The sequence below is a fragment of the Passer domesticus genome, chromosome 8 (genome assembly GCF_036417665.1).
Source record: "Passer domesticus isolate bPasDom1 chromosome 8, bPasDom1.hap1, whole genome shotgun sequence".
Lineage (NCBI taxonomy): Eukaryota > Metazoa > Chordata > Aves > Passeriformes > Passeridae > Passer > Passer domesticus.
Window position 1 is genome coordinate 9,880,269 of NC_087481.1, and position 3,836 is coordinate 9,884,104.

At 58.2% G+C, this 3,836-nt stretch overlaps 1 long non-coding RNA gene across 1 annotated transcript; it reads right to left on the reverse strand.

The window, feature by feature from the left end:
- Nucleotides 1-519: 519 nt before the first annotated feature.
- LOC135305747 (uncharacterized) lies at nucleotides 520-3,470 on the reverse strand. The gene is made up of 5 exons (XR_010366731.1): nucleotides 3,350-3,470; nucleotides 2,557-2,736; nucleotides 1,812-2,301; nucleotides 1,048-1,182; nucleotides 520-762 (listed from the first exon to the last, which is right to left on the reverse strand). It is a non-coding gene; the product is annotated as an uncharacterized LOC135305747 (long non-coding RNA).
- Between the last annotated feature and the right edge of the window lie 366 nt (nucleotides 3,471-3,836).

The window sequence follows — 3,836 nt, forward strand, 5'->3', positions numbered from 1 at the left end:
AACAGCCAAGCCAGGGCTGCAGGGCAGCTGCTCCAGCCCGGACTGCACTGCTGTGTGCTGTGCTCTGGGGCTGGGGCTCCCCACACAGGGGACTGGACTGGAGTGCCAGAGGAGACAGAGAAGCTTCAGCTTCAGCCTCACTGAGGTGGGTGCATCGGCTGGGAAGAGTGGGGAGGCTCAAGGGGATTCACAGAGCTCATGCTGCTGCAAGGATGAAGGGAGTGGGAACTCAGCAGTGAGGAGAGCTGAGGGCTGGAGAGTGGCTCTGAATGACACTAAAATCCCACTGGACCTCTGAAACATTGCTGCTCCTCAGCCAGTGACAGCATGAGTCCCTAAACCTGGGGCTCGGCCTTCCTTGTGGTCAGGGGCATCAAGATAGGCAACAGAGTGATGGAGACAGCAATGGGCTGGGAATTCACTGGGGGGAAAAAAAGGGAGCATTTGAGAAGTAAAAGGCAGGTGGGGGAGAGAACTGTTCAGAGAAGGGCTGAGCTACAGCTTGAGCAAGCTGAAAAATGTCATTTGGAGTCATCCCAGATTGATTTGATTTCAGAAGGTATTGAACAAGTTTAATTTTTGGGAGGTGTCATGTTTTCCCTTGGAGGTGTACACTCTGCAAACTTGAGCTGTGTTGCCAAAATGCTCAAGCAAGTCTGTGCTGCAGGTGACACCATTTCTTCTTTGGCTGATTCCGGCCCGGTGCTGAGCTCCAGCAGAGCCCTGGCAGAGCCCAGAGCTGCAAGCATCCAGAGAGCCCGGCTGCAAGGAGAGAAAGCAGAAACTGCCCATCAGCTGATGGCTCCTGTCCCCTTGTCCCAGCTGCCCATGGTGCCCAGGCCATGCTGGCCGTGCCCAGAGCTGTGCCCAGAGCTGCCCATCAGTGCTGCCTTTGGGAGCAGGGCAGGAGGGCAGGACATGTGCCCAGCCTGCAGCCAGCCATGGCACATCCACCTGCTCAGCAGCTGCCCAGAGCAGGATGCTCCTGTGCTCGCTGCCATCTCCCAAAAGCTCTGATCCCACCCTGCCAAGCAGACGGGGACCCACCTCATGCCATCCATGGCTGGAAGAAAAGCTGGTCCCAAACGATGTCCTCAGCCTGCTCCAAGGGCACGGCCCATCCACGCCACAGCTGCTCTCAAGAACTTCCCGATCCAGACTGCACCAACCAGAATGCTTCCTCTAGAAAAACAAACAACAAATTGTTGAAAATAGATTACAGACAAAAAGGGAAAAAAAGAACAAAGGGAAAAATCATATCTCTGTGAGGGGATTGAGGAAGGCCCAAGCCCCGCATGCCAGGAAAAACCCAGCCATGTGTGAGCAAAGCCCAGGTTTTCTCCCTTCCCCCTGCACTGTCCCCCACAATAAACATGATCCCAAAGCAAACAAGGGCAGTGGAGCAGCCCAAGCCCTTCCTTGCCTGCACAGCAAAGCAGCCCCTGCACAGGTTCTGGAGTCCCACCTCTGCTCCCACCATGGGGGTTTGTTTGTGTCGGGCTGGCTGCCCCAGCCCCAGCCCCAGCCTGGGGCACGGTGGGTGCTGGGGGCTGTTGGCGGGACCAGGAGCCCACTCCCATTTCATACCCACCCCAGCCCATGTCCCCAGCCCTGCCAAAAAGCAGCTGGGCAGCCAACTGAAGGATCAGTTCCATCCATCCCAGCAATGAGTGGGGTGGGAACTTTTGGGTTGAGGCCAGGCTGTGCAATACCCAAATCTGGGAGCATCTACCTGCATGTGGACTCATCTGTAAATTTGCTGTGCAGCCAGGCTTTGAAGAAGGTGCCAGAATTGAAGTCCATCAGCTTACCAGTGGCCAGGTCCAGGAAGAGGTTGTCATTCTTGATGTGATCCTCGCTGTCTCCAGCAGCAGCAGCCCCACCTGGTACAGCTTCTCTGGGGGCTCCTTCTTCTTCCCTGGGCTCAGACCAGGCTGTCAGGGTTCTGTCCAGGGCCCCAGCTGTCAGGGAACCAGGACAAGCAAAACCAGCTTGGATGGTGGCCACCAGTGCTGGGCAGAGCAGCTCAGCTCCAGCACAAGGGCTGTGTGCTCCCATCTGATGAGCCCTGGCCAGTGACACAGGCAGGACAAAAAAGTCTGGGGTTCCTTTGCTTCTCATTGCCAAGGCATGTGTGCAGCTGTAACTTACCAGGGCCCTGCAGCACAGTGTGCCTGTGGCTCTCTCCCTTCTTCTATGGCAGATGAATATCCTGCATCCAAGGATGACAGAACACCTCTTCTAATGAGGGTCTGTCCCAGTCCAGCATGGATAAACACCGCCTGATCAGATCTTGGCACGCTGGGGAGAGAAACCAGTAACTGCTGGTCAGTTGGAGAAGGCTCCTGTTGGCTTTGCCCAACCATTCCCTGCCCAGGCCATGCTGGATGTGCTCAGAGCTGGGCCTAAACTTTCCCATCAGTTCCCTGTTTTGGAGGCGAGCAGGAGAGCAGGACATGTGCCACCTCCTCAGCAGCTGCCAGAGCGGGATGCTCCCAAGCCCGCTGCTGTCTCCCAGCACTGGCATTCCCCCCGTGCCCAGAGAAGAGGATCCACCTGGAGAGAGCCGTTGTGGCAGCGAGAGCTGATGGTCCCAGCTGATGTTCTGGCCCCTCCTGAAAGGGTGCTCCCCGCAGACCATCTGGTGCAGCACGATGCCCAGGGACCAGATGGTAGCTGGCTTGCCATAGTACCAGCCAAAATGGGTCCATTCTGGGGGGCTGTATGATGGTGTTCCTATGGAATACAGATGGAGTTCATCAGGGGGATGCTGCTGCTCCCAGAGGCTGGCCCCAGCATCCCTGGGCGTGCAGGGGCTGCCCCAGTGGTACGCAGGTTGACCCACTGCCCCTCTTTCCAACACATGGGGTTGGAAAAGAAGCCATCGGTGTTGGAAGAGGGCAGCAGAAGCCCTGGCAAGGCCCAACCATGACAGAAACACACTTAGTGCTGAGGGAAAACCATGCCTTCATCCTCCCTGCCTGCATTGCCCCAAAAAACAAACCCAGAACAAACCAGGTGAGTGGAGGAGCCTAAGCCCTTGTCACCTGCACACCAAACTGGCTGGGGCACAGGTTCCAGGCCCCCCCATCTCTGCTACCCTCACCTACGGGTGTTTTTGTTGGGCTGGCTGCCCCAGCCCCAATCCTGGGCAGAGTGGTGGGCAAAGGCTGCCAGCAGGACTGGAAGCTGGCTCCCCACCCAGCCCTGCTCAAACCCAACTCAGCTGAAATCTCAGGGCCATGAAGGGCAGCAAAAGGGAGAATCCCTGCTGCCACACCCAGCTTGGGCCCTGAGATGCTGGGCCATGAGATACCAGAACCAGGAGCACACCCCTGTGTAGGCTCACCTGCAAAGCGAATGTAGGCTGTCTCTTGCAGGTAGGTGCCACAGCCGAAATCAATCAGTTTGGCTTGCCCGGTGGCCAGGTCAACCAGGATGTTCGCTGGCTTGATATCCCTGTGCAGGACCCCGCAGCTGGTGCAGTGCCGCACGGCCTCCAGCACCTGCCGGAACAGCTGCCGCGCCACCTCCTCGGACAGGAATCCCCGTGCCCGAATGAAATGGTGCAGGTCCTGACAGTGCTCCGGCCGCTCCAGCACCATCAAGATGTCGTTGGGGAGCTCAACCCACTCCAGCAGTTGGACCACGCCGGAGAAGCCACTGGACACCTTGTCCAGCAGCACGATCTCCAGGGGCGCGCTGGTGCCGTCGGGCTGCGGGAGGAGCACGATGCTGTCAGTGGGCCTGATGCCGTGCTGGGAGTCAGGAAGCCCTCAGCCAGCCCGGGATGCTCTGCGCCCTGCGCTGGCCCCATGCCCGCTCTCACTCGAGGC